This window comes from Ovis aries, chromosome 1, assembly GCF_016772045.2.
Source record: "Ovis aries strain OAR_USU_Benz2616 breed Rambouillet chromosome 1, ARS-UI_Ramb_v3.0, whole genome shotgun sequence".
Taxonomy (NCBI): Eukaryota; Metazoa; Chordata; class Mammalia; order Artiodactyla; family Bovidae; genus Ovis; species Ovis aries.
Window position 1 is genome coordinate 147915681 of NC_056054.1, and position 18153 is coordinate 147933833.

The 18153-nt window shown below is 38.1% G+C and overlaps 1 protein-coding gene and 1 long non-coding RNA gene across 10 annotated transcripts in view; one reads left to right on the plus strand and one right to left on the minus strand.

The window, feature by feature from the left end:
* LOC132659886 (uncharacterized) overlaps positions 1-257 on the plus strand; it is a 69513-nt gene extending 69256 nt beyond the window's left edge. The window contains exon 3 of the long non-coding RNA XR_009600857.1: positions 177-257. This is a non-coding gene — a long non-coding RNA (uncharacterized LOC132659886). The remainder of the gene's footprint in view (positions 1-176) is intronic.
* The window catches only part of ROBO1 (roundabout guidance receptor 1), a 1286018-nt gene that overhangs the window by 913820 nt on the left and 354045 nt on the right, over positions 1-18153 (minus strand). The window lies entirely within an intron of this gene.

The window sequence follows — 18153 nt, forward strand, 5'->3', positions numbered from 1 at the left end:
ATATTTAATGTGTAAAATGATTTTTAAGTCTTAAAACAACCTCTTGGAAATGCTATGAACTGCAAAGCTAGGCGAACCCGATGCATTCCTAAATATAAAGAGGAGAGAAAGAAATGCACCAAGAGTAAAAATTCCTGGTTACTCACGATTCTTTTCACCTCTCCACCTTGATCCAGCTTTCATTCTGCCTGAGACACCCACAGGAGAAGTTATTTCTGCCATCAAGAGCAGCAGCAGCAACAGTACAGCCATGCCAGGTAAAAATAACCTCTATGGAGAGTCCTGTCACAGACGAACCTGAAGGCTTTTACTGGGGGTAGAAAACCCTGGAGCCAATCCTGTCATTTTATTCAGCAGAAATGCAAAAAAAGGCCGTTTTCCCATAAATTTTCAAAAAGCAGGTATGTTCTCATCAGGCTTTCCATTTGAATTATTCAGGAAGTGTTAAAAAAAATTAGAAAGGATGTAAAACCTTCCTCTAGACATAAGCAAAATGTCAGGAGAGATGAGCTGACAATTTTCTCTGGTCTTTTCTGCAGCTATGAATTCCTAACCTACCCCTGCCAACTCTCACTTGTTCCAAATGTTTGTCAACATTTTTCATAACACGATAAAAGGAAAGAGCTGAGATTTCAGCATTTTCCCACCTACCCATTCTGTACCACAGATTATAGTACTTGACGAATCTGAATATTTAATTTTGGCACTGCAAACACACCTCATTTCAAATAGAGGTGGTTGTTAAGGAAAAAAAAAAAAAAACTCTGCTTTTTCTCAAAGCTCTATCTAATGTCTTGGAGAAGGGATTAGATATATAAATATCTACTGCTAAGACATGATAAAAATACTTCTGAAAAGGGGGAGTGATAAACAATTATCTTTCCTACTTAGCTGTACTATGTAAATTATATATTCAAAGACTAATGTAAAAAGACAATATTCAAAAAATACCCCAGACCCATGAAGCAGGCAAATGTAATGTACATTGTACATTCAAAGATTATCTGCATTTCACTGTAAACACTTGTTTATGAATACATATTGGTATATTCCATCTCTCGTATTTCCTGCAGAATGATTTTTATCACCTTGTGAGCTGAGCAGATTTTTGAGCAAATTAGTCTTCTCTGTTTTACAATTAAATATATTTCCCGTAGGTAAATTGCAGTGTCTATTGTCTTGAGTGTTTTGAAACTATACCAATATGAGAAGCTCTCTTTGCTTTGGGAAAAAAAAAATCTTTAATAATAAAAATAATGTTCTGGGATCATTAGAGAATAATAATATGCATACATTTATTTTAACAAGCATATAAATCTATTTTAGGATACCTTTAAACACATAATAATCTACAACCTGACCTAATTCTACAGTTAAATAGTTCACACAGCTGCCAAAACATATTTCTAAAACACATGCCTGAGAATGTGCTGTTTACTGTTAGTCCTCTAGATTGTGCAGCAGAAGAGGGGAAAAGTCTACAGAAGCCAAGCAAGTAACATAAACAGGTGAAACAGGCTGGGTGGGAGACAAGAAGGAGAGGTGGGGATTGTGGCTCTGTGCAGAGAAAGCCTGGGGAAAGGTGGCTTCTGTCATTTAAGCCCAGATGAATGTCACCATGAGACATGCATATTCTGGGTTGCTGGATAGTTTAAGCTTTTAACAGGAGCTAAAAATTCAGATGATGATTATTAGGAATCTCCTGGTTATTAAAGCAAAAGTGATACAACTCTAAAAAAAAAAAATAAAAATAAAATTCTTAACTACTCATATAAAGCAGAACATTCTGAATCTGGTCCTAACTTAAATTTTCTAGACTCACTGATCAAGACATAGTCTTTAAATGCCTATAACCTGTCAGATATATCATTAATAGAAAACATCCATAAAATAAGCTCATAGTTTAAAGGGATAGACATTTAAACATAATTTTCCATGCTGTCATTTGCTCCCCTTGGTTATTAGTATTTCAAGATGTTCTAAATAAATAGGAAATCCTACTTGAATATATTCTATTTCAGTTGAAATAAATTATAATCAAATAAAAGCAGCACCTTAATCTCCCACAATTCACACTACACTAATGAAAGTGCAAAGCTCACATTGTCTATGAACTTTCAGGGCACAAGAATTGGGAGGTCAAGAGGGAATATTTATATACATGGGCTGTGCATTGATTTATATGTTCCATTTGCTTTCCTCAGCCATTAACATTACAAGATGTTTTAGATCAATAGGGGTGTCCCTGGTAGCTCAGCTGGTAAAGAATCTGCAATGTGGGAGACCTGGGTTCAATTCCTGGGTTGGGGAAATCCCCTGGAGGAGGGCATGGCCGCCCATTCCAGTATTCTTGCCTGGAGAATACCATGGACAGAGGAACCTGGTGGCTACAGTCCGTAGGGTTGCAAAGAGTCGGACTGAAGTGACTTAGCACACATGCACTTGTCCAGAGGAAAATAAACCGACTAAACTGCAGATGCTATTAAAAGATACAATTTATTCCTATGGCAGTTTGCAAATTGTTTGCATAAACATAACCTCCCATAATCCCTAAACCAGTTTTGTGGCAATAGGCTGATTGTTTTTACATTTTCGGTTAAAAAAAATACTCAATAAACAAATAAAAGCAAAAAGTTTGAGAGGTCGAAATTCTTTTCTAACATACAAGATCTAGATTAGAAAGTGGCAGAACTTCTGGGGTGGTTTTAAAATATTTCCAGAAATTCTTTAATATTCCTTCCTTCAAGAAGAGGACATGAATGTCCAGTCCTGAGTAGGGACAGAGAAGCCACTGAAGATAAAGTGACAGTTATGGTGTGGCTCTTGGGCTAGATTGTGAAAGACACTGAGATTTCCTTTCCCCGCTACTTCTCTCTCCTTTCGCTCTTCAGTCTAGTAATCCAGCTGTCACATTGTGAGGACATTTAGGCAGCTTATGCAGAGGCTCACAGACAAGGAACTGAGGTTATTAATCAGCAAGCAACTGAGGTCTGCCAACCCCCATGCCAGTGAGCTGATGGACTGTGCCCACTATAGCCTGGCTAACAACTTGACTGCACCTTCATGAGGCCCTGTGCCAGTACCACCAGCTAAGCTATTCCAGATTTCTGACTTTCAGAACCCACATATGACAACAGATATTTATCGTTTTAAGCTGCTGATCTTCAAGTGTAACTTCTATGCATCAGGAGATAAGTACTATAGCCTGGGTGAGAACAATCCTCTCATTTCTTTCCGTCACAATTACTTCCAAAACTATGGTTTTGATTCCCACATTAAAAGGCCATGGTAAAGGCCATGGCTGCAATCACAATGTCAAATAATCACATCACTATTTAATTTCATGTACATGAGTGAGGGGGGTGGGTCAGGTGAAAACACATTAATTCAAGGGACATCAACTTGCGGAACTCTTTACTAATCAGTGCCACAAATTCCTTTTGCTTGATCTATTTGACCAGCAAAGTGGTTTTGAACATTTGCATTTGCACGTGTTTAGGTCAGGCGCATACACCCCAGTTCACATAGTTCCTAAAGTCCCTAATTTTTCACTCCTGTTAGATGATCTTGCATATTTAGATTACCAGCTTGGTTTGAGGATTCATTTTATAATCAAATTATCATAAAAGTGTCATCAGTGTCTTCCATGAAATACACTATTACATTTTTAGAAAAAAATTCCCCAGCTTTCAGTTCAGTTCAGTCTCTCATTTGTGTCTGACTCTTTGCAACCGCAGGGACTGCAGCACGCCAGGCCTTCCCCAGCTTTTCTGAGATATAATTGACATATATTACATAAGTTTAATGTCTACATGTTGATTTGATACACTTATATGCTGCAAAATGATTACTATTGAATTAACTAACACCTACAACAAATCAAGTATTACCATTTCATTTTTTTATGACAGCATGTAACATTTATTTTCTTAGCAACTTCCAAGTATGCTTATAAGAGTGTAATAGTAACTATACTCACTGTGTTGTACATTAGATCCCTGTACCTTATTCATCTTGTAACTGGGCATTTGTACTTTTTGGATAACATATCCCCTACCCCCACCACCCTTGGTAACCACCAGTCAAGTATCTTTTTCTAGAAGCTTGATACAATGCCGTACTTCTAAGAAATATCTGGCTACGAGGCCCCAGGACAGCATCTAACACATTGCATGCCCTCAGTAAACATTTCATGTAAGTAACTCATTGGTATATTTTCCTAAGAAGAACATCAACGTGGTGGAACAAAAACTGTGAGTGATGGTGTCCTGTGTTCTTATCTTTTTTATTTTCTCCAGAAAGCCCTAAGTCCATCTCTGGTAACTGCTTTGTTTTAAAAAAAAAAATGTTAAAAAGTATATATTTGGCTATGCCCAGTCTTAGTTGTGGCATGTGGGACCCAGCTCCCTGATGATGGATCGATCCCAGGTCCCCCACATTGGGATTGTGCAATCCCAGCCACTGAACCACCAGAAAGTCCTTGGTACCTGATTTTTAAAGATACATGAGTTAATTTATTTTTATGACTTAGATAAAAGGGTTCTTCATTTCTTAAAAGCATTCTGCTCACTGTTTGTTTTTTGATGCCATGTTATAATAATCAATAGTATTATAGATCATTCAAGATCAGTGAGAATCTAAAACTCAAACATAATTACTCATATCATCTGAATTAGGATCAGCATACTAAATCTATAAGGATATATGTGGGCTGAAAATAATTTTGTAAAAAAGTTTTATTGTGCCCCTAATGCCATGATTAATAAAAAAATCTCAGCCCTGGTAGCATTTCACTCATTCCACCAATAACTAGAACAGATATTTATACACAGTTGTAATAATTATTTAATTGGATGAATAAATTAACAAGTAAAGAAAGAGAACCACTTTTTGCAGATAACAACACCAATTTTCAAGGACATAGGTATACAAAACAGGCTACTAGCAGCCCTGAAATTCTTTTAGTAACTATAGGAGTGTGATTGATATATTCACATATAGATAAATGGATAGATAAGTGAATGGAGAGAGACACTGTTCTGGGTACCAAACAGGTATTAAACATAACCACGTTCATAAACTCATAGTTGTTCAGACACTAAGCAAACTTAGAAAACTTTAAAAAAGTAACTATATCAGGTTCTTAAGAATTAAACATTTAATGCTAAAGGACTTTGGGAAATGATTTTGTATCAAGGAAATGTATGGAAGAAGTTTGGATTTGGGCAGGACTAAAATTAAATTTGGGCTTCCCTGGTAGCTCAGGCAATAATGAGTCTGCTTGCAAAGCAGGAGACCTAGATTTGATCCCTGGGTCAAGAAATCCGCTGGAGAAGAGAATGGCCGCACACGTCAGTATTCTTGCCTGGAGAACTCTATGGAGAGAGGAGCCTGGCAGGCTGCAGTCCATGGAGTCACATAGAATCAGACATGACTGAAAATACTGGTCAAGTACAAATGATGACAAGGGTTAGGATCTTCAACACATGAGTAAAAAAGATAAGAGAAGAGACCTGTGTATGCATCTGTAAGGCTGTAGCAAGAGGGCCTTCTGTGGCTGGAACAGACTGATTTTGTGGGAAAGCTGCAGTAAAGACAGGTAGTGTCACACAATCCTGAGGAGCAGGAAGTTCAGATGGAGAACAAGGAGGAAATCTTAAAAGTTCTGAGCAAGGCAGTATGAGGAAGAGGCCCACCACAATCGTGAAAAGAGGGATATAGTCTCAGCAAATGAGTAGATCCTTCTTGTTTAATTAAACAAACAAGATGATCCTTTGTCAAGTGTTTTATTAGAAACTCTTCCACACAGGCATCACTTGCCCAGAATATCGCAGGTTTCCCCTTCCCGGGTGTCATCAGTTCCACCCTCTAAAGGGTGACAAGTCATTTTTTTCAAGTGGATTCTAAGATTGTGTCTACATACAAGAAAAACTACAACTTGAACATGACAGGAAATTAAGTGTCAACTGCTTAGGTTACAGCTGGTAAGCTCCATTCCCATACCTCCTGGGTGCCCTCCTTGGAGGTACAAGTTTAGTTAAAGTGAAAAGGGCTTGGCCCTTTTCAAGGGTTTTTCAAGATCAAGATGGTTTTCGAATTCTAAGTCTGTGTGCTAATCTACTCCAAGCATAAGTCTACAAGAGGGTTTAGGCCAGTTAATCAGGAAATTGTTGATAGAGAATTGATGCTCATCTTGTCACTTTCTTGGAAAATGCATCAGAAAAGGAGACTGCTGGTCTCTGATGTATGGAATGCTCATAACCCATAAGCATGTCACGGTCATGGCAAATAGATGGGGAAAGAATGGAAGTGGTGAGAGAGTTTATTTTGGGAGGCTCCAAAATCACTGCAGATGGTGACTGCAACCATGAAATTAAAAGACGCTTGCTCCTTGGAAGAAGAGTTATGACTAATCTAGACAACATATTAAAAAGGAGAGACAGTACTTTGCTGACAAAGCTCCGTCTAGTCAAAGCTAGTTTTTCCAGTGGTCATGTATGGATGTGAGAGTTGGACTACAAAGAAAGCTGAGCACCAAAGAACTGATGCTTTTGAACTGTGGTGTTGGAGAAGACTCTTGAGAGTCACCTGAACAGTAAGGAGATCAAACCAGTCCATCCTAAAGAAAATCAACCCTGAATATTCATTGGAAGGACAGATGCTGAAGCTAAAGCTCCAATACTTTGGCCACCTGATGCGAAGAACTGACTCATTGGAAAAGACCGTGATGCTGGGAAAGACTGAAGGCAGGAGAAGGGAATGACAGAGGATGAGATGGTTGGGTGGCATTACCAGTTCGATGGACATGAGTCTGAGCAAGCTCCAGGAGTTGGTGAAGGACAGGGAAGCTTGGCATGCTGCAGTCCATGGGGTTGCAAAGAGTTGGACATGACTGAGCAACTAAACTGACTGATGTCACAGTCAAAGCACACCTGACATTTGGTCTCGAATACCATTGAATAAAAACTTTCTTAAATAGAGCAGTTTTCAGAAAACTAACTTTCTGACAGCTAGCCTTATGACTCTAGCATTAATATCATCTCATAATGAAATCATATTGAGGGCCAAGACTATCCATAAGAAATCCAGTGTTTCCAGTATTTTCAGCTCTTATCTAGGAAATGTATAACTAGCCTTCTAAAAAGCCATTAAAAAATTAAAAAAAAAATGACAGCATTGACAGAAAAATAGAGCATTATGCCAGAAATTAAAGATGAATACTTATGTTAAAAGCAAAACATTATTTTTCATGACATCAGGTATTATCTAATCTATCCAAAAAGTATTGTTATTTTCCTATCTGAGTAGAATTCATGAAATTCTATATTAGAGTAATGACAAAGACATAATTTTATCATCAACAGCAGAAAATGAAAGGTTTATATACAAAGGAATACTGAGTAGTCAACATTCATGAATAAAGACTGCATTTTTCAATATAACTTTCTGGTTAAATGAGAGAAAATCAGAGAACCTTCAACCCATATTAATCAAGCTTCACTATAATTCATCTTACCAATTAATATTTAGTCTAATATGCCATATTCAAAGAAGGCAATGGCAACCCACTCTAGTACTCTTGCCTGGAAAATTCCATGGATGGAGGAGCCTGGTAGGCTGTAGTCCATGGGGTCGCTAAGGGTCGGACACGACTGAGTGACTTCACTTCCCTTTTTTCTTTCATGCATTGGAGAAGGAAATGGCAACCTACTTCAGTGTTCTTGCCTGGGGAATCCCGGGGAAGGGGGAGCCTGGTGGGCTGCTGTCTATGGGGTCACACAGAGTTGGACATGACTGAAGCGACTTAGCAGCAGCAGCAGCAGCATACCATATTTATTTTTCCAGTAGCAACTGAGGATTTTGTGATATGTGAACCTCATCAGTGTTTTGCAAAGACCTGTGAATACAGAGGTCATTTATGAAGATAAAGTGTGCTCCTGAACGGATTGTGGTAGTGTTGACAAAGGTGATGCAATAGCTCCTGCCACCATAAAGGCTCATCTGTTTGTATCTTTTGGCAATCCTCCCATGGAGAGGCTTAGTCTGTTTCAGTACCACTTGAATCTGGATTAGACTGCTCACTTATTTTTACCAATGAAACACAGCAAACTCATGTGTCTGACTCCTGAGGTTCATCTTTATGAGACAGCATCTGCTTTTGTTCTCTTGACATTCTGCCCCAAAAATTTTCGCAAAAAGAATCTGATCTGTCCTACTGGAGGCTGACAGGTAACATGGAGATGAACGAGGCACTGCATCTGACAGCTTCCACCAGCTGCCAGCCACGGAGCAAGGAACCACGAACCCAGCTGTTAAAACCAGTATATGTTCTGCCATGGGAAGATTTGGGTTAAACTTACACATGCTCAATTATGTCCTTATTTAACCTCTTCTTGGTCTCAGCTTTCTACTTTGTAAAATGAGGATAATTTTATAATCTGACTTGTAGAGTGCTTGAGAATATTAAATGAGTGAATGAAATATCTTAAACCTGGAATAGCAAACATGAGACTCAAAGGGATTAAATACATTTCTCAAAGCCACAGAGCTGAGGAACCAAGATTCAGACTTTTGGGGTCCAGAGTTTTGTTGTTTAGTTGTTAAGTTCTGTCTGACTCTCTTGCAACCTTCTAGACTGGAACTGGTCAGGCTCCTCGGTCCATTTCCCAAGCAAGATACTGGAGTGGGTGGCCATTTCCTTCTCCAGGTGATCTTCCTGACCCAGGGCTCTAACCCTCATTTCCTGCATAGCTGGCAGATTCTTTAACACTGAGGCACCAGGGAAGTCAGATTCAGAGTATAGCTAGCTATTAAACATCATACCTTTCTATATCATTTATGTGACTGATTTATTCAGAGATACTATGTGCCAGCCATTGTGGTCAGTGAATTCACATATATAATTACTTCAATATTGTTAATTATCCTGGTTCAACTAACCTAAGCATTTGAATATGACTTTGTACAACATTCACAGCCTTGTCTAACTCAATGAAACTATGAGCCATGCCATGTAGGGCCACCGAAGATGGATGTCATGGTGTAGAGCTCTGACAAAATGTGGTCCACTGGAGAAGGGAATGGCAAACCACTTCAGTATTCTTGCCTTGAGAACCCCATGAACAGTATGAAAAAGCAAAATGATAGAACACTGAAAGATGAACTCTCCAGGTCGGCAGGTGCCCAATATGCTACTGGAGATCAGTGGAGAAATAACTCCAGAAAGAATACAGAGACGGAGCCAAAGCAAAAACAACACCCAGTTGTGGATGAGACTGGTGATGGAAGCAAGGTCTGATGCTGTAAAGAGCAATATTGCATAGGAACCTGGAATGTTAGGTACATTAATCAAAGCATTTTGGAAACGGTCAAACAAGAGATGGCAAGAGTGAACATTGACATTTTAGGAATCAGTGAACTAAAATGGACTGGAATGGGTGAATTTAATTCAGATGAATATTATATCTACTACTATGGGCAAGAATCCCTTAGAAGAAATGGAGTAGCCCTCATAGTCAACAAAAGATTCTGAAATGCAGTACTTGGTTGCAACCTTAAAAATGATAGAATGATCTCTGTTCGTTTCCAAGGCAAACCATTCAATATCACGGTAATCTCAGTCTATGCCCCAACAGTAATGCTGAAGAAGCTGAAGTTGAACGGTTTTATGAAGACCTACAAGACCTTCTAGAACTAACACCCAAAAAGGATGTCCTTTTCATTATAGGGGACTGGAATGCAAAAGTAGGAAGTTAAGAAATACGTGGAGTAACATGCATATTTGGTCTTGGAGTACAGAATGAAGCAGGGTAAAGGCTAGAAGAGTTTTACAAAGAAAACACACTGATCATAGCAAACACCCTCTTTCAACAACACAAGAGAAGGCTCTACACATGGACATCACCAGATAGTCAATACTGAAATCAAACTGATTATATTCTTTGCAGCCAAAGATGATGAAGCTCTACACAGTCAGCAAAAACAAGACTGGGAGCTGACTGTGGCTTAGATCATGAACTCCTTATTGCCAAATTCAGACTGAAATTGAAGAAAGTAGGGAAAGCCACTAGACCATTCAAGTATGACCTAAATCAAATCCCTTATGATTATACAGTGGAAGTGATGAATAGATTCAATGGATTAGATCTGATATACAGGGCGCCTAAAGAACTGTGGATGGAGGTTCATGACATTGTACATAAGGCAGGGATCAAGACCATCCCCAAGAAAAAGAAATACAAAAAAGGCAAAATGGTTGCCTGTTGAGGACTTACAAAGAGCTGTGAAAAGAAGAGAAGCTAAAGGCAACGGAGAAAAGGAAATATATACCCATTTGAATGCAGAGTTCCAAAGAATAGCAAGGAGAGATAAGAAAGCCTCAGTGATCAATACAAAGCAATAGAGGAAAACAATAGAATGGGAAAGGCTAGAGATCTCTTCAAGAAAATTAGAGATACCACGGGAACATTTCATGCAAAGATGGGTTCAATAAAGGACAGAAATGGTACGGACCTAACAGATGCAGAGATATTAAGAAGAGGTGGCAAGAATACACAGAACAATACAAAATAGATCTTCATGACCCAGATAACCATGATGGTGTGATCACTCACCTAGAGCCAGACATCCTGGAATGTGAAGTCAAGAGGGCCTCAGGAAGCATCACTACGAACAAAGCTAGTGGAGGTAATGGAGTTCCAGTTGAGCTCTTTCAAATCTTAAAAGATGATGCTTTTAAAGTGCTGCTCTCAATGTGCCATCAAATTTGGAAAACTCAGCAGTGGCCACAGGACTGGAAAACGTCATTTTTCATTCCAATCCCAAAGAATGGCAGTGCCTGATTCCTTGGTGGCTCAGAGGGTAAAGTGTCTGCTCGCACTGTGGGAGTCCCGGGTTCGATCCCTGAGTCGAGAAGATCCTCTGGAGAAGGAAATGGCAACCCACTCCAGTACTCTTGCCTAGAAAATTCCATGGATGGGGGAGCCTGGTGGGCTACAGTCCATGGGGTCACAAAGAATCAGACACAACTGAGCAAATTCACTTCACTTCACTTCAAGAATGCTCAAACTACCACATGATTTCACTCATCTCACATGCAAGCAAAGTAATGCTCTAAATTCTCCAAGCCAGGCTTCAGCTACATGTGTACGATGAACTTCCATTATATTCAAGCTGGATTTAGAAAAGGCAGAGGAACCAGAGATCAAGTTGCCAACATCAATTGGATCATCAACAAAGCAAGAGAGTTCCAGAAAAACATCTACTTCTGTTTTATTGGCTATGCCAAAGCCTTTGATTGTGTGGATCACAACAAACTGTGGAAAATTCTGAAAGAGATGGGAATACCAGACCACTTGATCTGCCTCTTGAGAAATCTGTATGCAGGTCAGGAAGCAATAGTTAGAACTGAACATGGAACAATAGACTGGTTCCAAATCCAGAAAGAAGTATATCAAGGCTGTATATTGTCATCCTGCTTATTTAACTTATATGCAGAAACAACATGAGGAATACTGGACTGGATGAAGCACAAGTTGGAATCAAGATTGCCGGGAGAAATATCAATAACCTCAGATATGCAGATGACACCACACTTATGGCAGAAAATGAAGAAGAACTAAAGAACTTCTTGATGAGAGTAAAAGAGGAGAGTGAAAAAGTTGACTTAGAACTCAACATTCAAAAAACTAACATCATAGCATCTGCTTCCATTTCATTTGCCTCTTCATAGAAAAGATAATGGAAACAGTGAGAGATTTTATTTTTTTGTGTGCTCCAAAATCACTGCATGTGGTGACTGCAGCCATGAAATTAAAAGACGCTTGCTCCTTGGAAGAAAAGTTATGACCAACCTTGACAGCATATTAAAAAGCAGAGAGATTACTTTGCCAACAAAGGTCCATCTAGTCAAGGCTATGGTTTTTCCAGTAGTCATGTATGGATGTGAAAGTTGGACTATGAAGAAAGCTGAGCACTGAAGAATTGATGCTTTTGAACTGTGGTGTTGGAGAAGACTCTTGAGAGTTCCTTGGACTGCAAGGAGATCCAACCAGTCCACCCTAAAGGAAATCAGTCCTGAATATTCATTGGAAGGACTGATGCTGAAGCTGAATCTCCAATATCTTGGCACCTGCTATGAAGAACTGACTCATTTGAAAAGACTCTGATGCTGGGAATTATTGAAGGCAGTAGAAGGGGACAACAGAGGATGAGTTGGTTGGATTACATCACTGACTCAATGGACATGAATTTGCACATGTTCTGGGAACTGATGATGGACAGAGAAGCCTGGTGTACTGCAGTCCACGTGGTCACAAAGAGTCGGACATGACTGAGTGACTGAACTGAACTGAACTGAACTGTACGACATTCCAGGCCCTCCCTATCCGTCTACCATAATCTCTCATGACTCCTTCCCTCCTACTCTCCCTGGATATCAGTCCATCCTTTCTATGCACTTCTGTGCATGCCATTCTCTCTGGTTATGATCCCCTTTCCCTGCTGTTTCTTTCAAAACTTTTACAGTTAATTTTACAACAAGGCCCTACTCTACCTTCTCTTCCTCTGTGAAGACCCACTTCCTTTTCCTTGGAAGGTTCTCAGGTACCCTCTCTGTTCCCATAGTCACTGTCAATGTATTATTGCTAAAATGAAATGTGACTCTTTCGAAAGTTTTGTTTACTTATGTCTCTTTCATTGACTGTGAGCTATAGAAGGCAGGACTTTGTATTTTTTTTTATTTTCATATTCCTGGACTTCAGTAAATAACCTCTAGTTGAGTACTTTATTGGGGTGCAACATATACCATTTGTGTTCCTGGATCTTTTTCTTGTGTTTATATTTTTATGCATATATTAACATTTTGTATTGAAAATTACTATTTGAGGTTATAGAGGAGAATTGGGATTTAATGTAAAAAACTGGGTTTAGAAAGAGGCTTGAGTTCAGATTTCAACTCCATCACTTGTTTAGCAATGCAACCTTGAACAAGTGATGCAAATTCTAGGCTTCAATTTAATTCCAAACAACTGGAAAAATAATAGTTATGCTGAAGACTTCACATACGTATGCGTATCTAGAGAAAAGGAAAAGGAAAGTGAGGTTGCTCAGTTGTATCTGACTCTTTGCAACCCTATGAGGACTGTAGCCTGCCAAGCTCCTCTGTTCATGGGATTCTCCAGGCAGGAATGCTGGAGTGGGTTGCCATTTCCTTCTCCAGGGGATCTTTCTGACTCAGGGATCGAGCCTGGGTCTCTCGCATTGCAGCCAGACTCTTTACCATCTGAGCGACAAATTTGAAGATGAATCTCATCACGATATGTAAAGTGCATTGAATATACAGTGGCTCAACCTTCTGGAAAAATTATATCATCATTAAGGAAGATTTTATGGATAGAGAGCTGTTTGCTTTATCAATCTCGTATATGTAAAAGAGGTGAAGTCTTGCTCTGTTCTGAGAACATTAAATTTTAAAAACAATACATTCCTTAGAGAGTCCAAGATTTAAAAGCATACTAAGATGTTAACAGACTCAGAAGATAGGAAAATTGTCCATTGAGATATATTCATTCAATCTTTAAACAGAGAAAACTTATTTTTTATAGCCAGGACTTAACTTTTAGTATATATATATTAGCATAAGCACACCAAAACAGAAAATGTTTGACAATACAATTATGAATGATACAAATCTACTAAAGAAAGACCCAAACCAACGAACACCACCAGCAAAGTATTTTTATAGCTTGCTTCCTCAGGATTTTACTATTATTATTGTTTTTTGTTCTCAGATGTGTCTGGTCTTTCAAAAATATGACATGCAATCAAGTTATAAGTATCTGTATGCATATACTGTATGTATGTTATAATGCATATATACATATAGCATATACGCATATAAATTCATGTATATATGTACATCTGGAGGCTTCCCAGGTGGCACTAATGGTGAACCCACCTGCCATTGCAGGAGACGTGAGATGTGGATTTGATCCCTGGGTCAGGAATATCCCATGGAGGAGGGCATGGCAATCTACTTCAGTATCCTTGCCTGGAGAATCCCATGGACCGAGAAGCCTGGTGGGCTACAGTCCATAGGGTCTCAAAGACCTCAGACAAGACTGAAGCAACTTAGCATGCGTGCACACACACAAGTACATTTTGAACATATTGCAGATTAAATTACTAACTAATAATATTTGTGTTGAGAAAAAGTGAACTCATTTGTATTAGCTTACTGATATAGGAATTCTATTTCTATTACATCACAGGCCTTTATGATTACAGCCTTAAATTTAGTGACACTTTATACATCATTAACTGCTCTTAAGAAAAGTTTTATAAACCTATTTCTATCAACTATTCAGCTACCTCAAGTTTCAGTGTCTTTGTTCAATACAATTAAAGGCAATAGGGTTTCTGTCTAAAGGTTCAAGCCTCTTTGTATGGAGAAAAGTCAGTACAACTTTTCATGTATCTTGAGCTTCAAGCTGTATAAAAAGATCTATGCATCCTTCCAGACTTAAAAAAAGGCATATGACTGAAATTGCAGAATATTGTAAGACACTTTTTTCTCCAAATGTAAAAACACTTTGAAAATAAATCCAATAGATAAAAGTTTAACACTAGCTTTTGTAGCTTATTTTAAGAAGACAGTATAGAAAAGACAATATTGATTTTTGAAGTAGAAGTATATAGACTTTCACTTAACTTGCCATACACACACATACAGAAAACTGTAATTCTTTAACTTCACTGGTTTCAATGACTGCATTTTGACCTTTTATTGATAATTAAATGGTTTCCTACACAAATGAAACTTTTTATTATAAATCTGAATTGAATGCATATTCAAAATACCATTTTATTAACTATCTTAGTAGTAAATGTATTCTATTCTACATGCCTCCATTACCTCAGTAATTTTTAGAGGGTGGAAAAGAAAATAGCACATTTGATTCACTAAAAACATTTTAACCAGCAACAGAAATTTTGCCTACATCATAAAAAGTGAAAAAAAAAAAAAGTAGCTAGACTGTTTCTGGCATTGAATTGATTAAGTACTGAAAAAAATGGAAATGATGTTAATGACATTACTATGTAACTCTACAAAGGGAGCTTCACAAACATTTAAATTCAAAGCGTTTGCTAAGCACTTCAGCTGATGTACTAATTACTTCAATTTAATCATATTCAAGGGCTTCCCAGCTGGCTCAGTGGTAAAGAATCTGTCTGACAATGCAGGAGACACATGAGACTTGGTTTCAATCCCTGGGTCGGGAAGATCCCCTGGAGTAAATGGCCATACACTCCAGTATTCTTGCCTGAGAAATCTCATAAATGGAGAAGCCTGGTGGGCTACAGTCCATGGGGTCACAAAGAGCTGGACAGGACTTACGACTGAGCTAGTACATACCCACGTAACCATCTTCAGGAAAATTATCAGAATGTGCCACTGCATCTGTTACCATGGAAAGCAGAACTATTTATTTATCATCATGTTAGTTAAAATGTTTGACCCAGTGCCTTTGTGTGAAGAGAGTACAAAACAGTAAAAACAGATTTTTCAATGAGTCTAAGGATGGCCTGATGATAAATGAGGGTTCTATTTAAATCCAAACTGGATGTTGTAATCATAGCTTGCTTTGGTTATCAGGTATATATATATCCCCAAATTATTTTGAAAATTATTGGTGTCATTTTTAAACAGAACAAAATCAGTATGTAAAGATATACTGTAGAAGTGGATTTAAGAATTCTCTGTTCACTTTGCATGTGTATGTGTATATGTGGGTATGTGTGTATGTGTTTGTTAAACTTTCCACTTATCCAGAATTCTTCCCTCTCCTTCTCTTTTTATTGCACTGTTTTGGGTTTAATTCATATTATCCTTGTGGTACGAGTCAGTTGGCCAATATAACTTTATTTAGCATATTTCTCCTATTGCAGAGAAAAAGGTACCCTGTGTAACTTGAGAATTATCCATTTTACTCAAGTGTCTAATACATCCTGAAACAAACTCATAGATCATAATAGGAAGAAATATTTAAAATCAGAGTCAATCTACAACACTGAAAATTATATATCAATAAAAGTAGATTATTTTCTTAAAAAATCAGCATTCTGTTTTCATCATTTGCAGACTAACAGGCAATCTGAGAATAAGTGGGATTAATTAGAGTTGAGTTAACCTCACCTTTAGAAAATGGGAAGATAACCCCCTTAAGAAAATCTCTCAAGTTGTCAAAATATTTTATTTTTTACTACTAAGGAAACTTTGGGTTTTACATTGACAGTCTTCACTTTCACATTAAAGTGTAAATATTCATAGGAAGTAGTGATATGTTAAATTGTTATCACAGTTTCAGGAAGTGTGAAATCTCAAAAGATAGTTTTAGGGTGTTATAAGGCCTACATTCAAATCTTGATGATGTGACATAGACAAATGGATGTGAGCAGGTCATTCCTCCTAGGAGAGCCTCCACTTTCTCAACTTATGCATGTATTGAGAGTACTTGGCTCATCAAATCTCTTGGGTCAATTGAGATGATACATGGTCATTTGATTTATGACTGTAAATAGGCATATTGGAAAGTATCGTAAATAGGCAATAGGAAAGTATTGGATGATTTAGCATTAGCATTTTTTATAATTAAATTTATTTATTCTTAATTGAAGGATAATTGCTTTACAGTATTGTGTTGGCTTCTGCCAAACATCAACATGAATCAGCCATGGTTTCCATGGATATGTGCGTAGGGACCTCCACTGGATATTTCCTGAGGCTTACTCTATATCTTTTCATCAAAATGCTAATGCTATAGGTGTAGAGTAGGTCTCAGGAACTATCCAGTGGAGATCCATACATACATATGCATGGACACCTGTGATTGGCTGAATTGCAGGGAAGTGTATAAAGGACAGGGATGAATGTGGGTGAGATGGAGAATTACTGAAAATATTCTTTTTGTAATTCTCCTAACTGTCTTTATTAAGGTACACATGTTATGTACACATGATTTCCCCTCCTTTTTGATTAGAATTTCACTGGGACATTCTATGTATAGAGGTTTAGAAGAGTTTTCTTTCTGTATAATTATGGTGCCTAAGACATATCTTCAGTAAGATTATTCTTGAATTTGCTTGTCTCACAGATGCCTCTAAAGGAACATTTCTGGTAGATGGCTGTGTGTGGTTTAAAAGACAGAGCCTATACTACCACATTACATGAGAACCAGGTAAATGTTCTTCTTTTATTACTGTCATGCTCTAAAGAGCAAAATTAAATATTTTTAGAAGATATATTCAGATATATTGCACATGATCTGAAAGAAGGTAACTGAGGCACTCTGTTCTATGGTCTGGGTAAGCCTGAGATTTCCCTCCCCTTACTCATGAACAAATTTATTCACTGACTCCACACCTAAACAACCATGTGATGCTGGTTCATGTTGAACATGACCTGGACGTGGTTGGATCTCCTTGTTCCACACTGTTATGAAGTTATTGCATATTCCATAAGCAAATCCAAATGACGCATTAGTTATTTTCTTATTCATGCAGTCAGTAAATATTTAAGTGTTCACATGCCAGGCACTATTCTTCGTAAAGGAGACAAAGAAGTGTGTTGCAAAAAGAGAAAGCAGTGGCTCTCATGGAGCCTACATTTGAATTTTCCTTTGTCTCTTCATGAAGATATACAGAACATCCAAACATGGTGCTTTCCAAGACCACAGCCTCTGATGAAGGTGTAGCCTCAGGAGCAATGTTTTATACTATGTATCTTCCTCTAAGATCTAGCCAGTGACCTGTTGGGTGGAGATACATAGAGTCTGATTTTTAATTTTTAAGAGTATGACTTAAGGGACTTCCCTGATGGTTCAGCTGTTAAGACTCCATGCTTACACTGAAGGGGGTGAAGATTTAATCCCTTAATGAGGAACTAAGAGCCCAAATGCCACATGGCCAAAAAAACACCTCCCCTCAAAAGAAAAAAACTCAACAATGAACCTCTGCCTGCAGTGAAAAAGTTACATGACTCTATAAAATGTACCCCAATTCAGTGACTTGTACAAGTAAAGCAGTGAATTATATAGGTCAGTTCAGTTCAGTTCAGTCGCTCAGTCGTGTCAGACTGTTTGCGACCCCATGAAT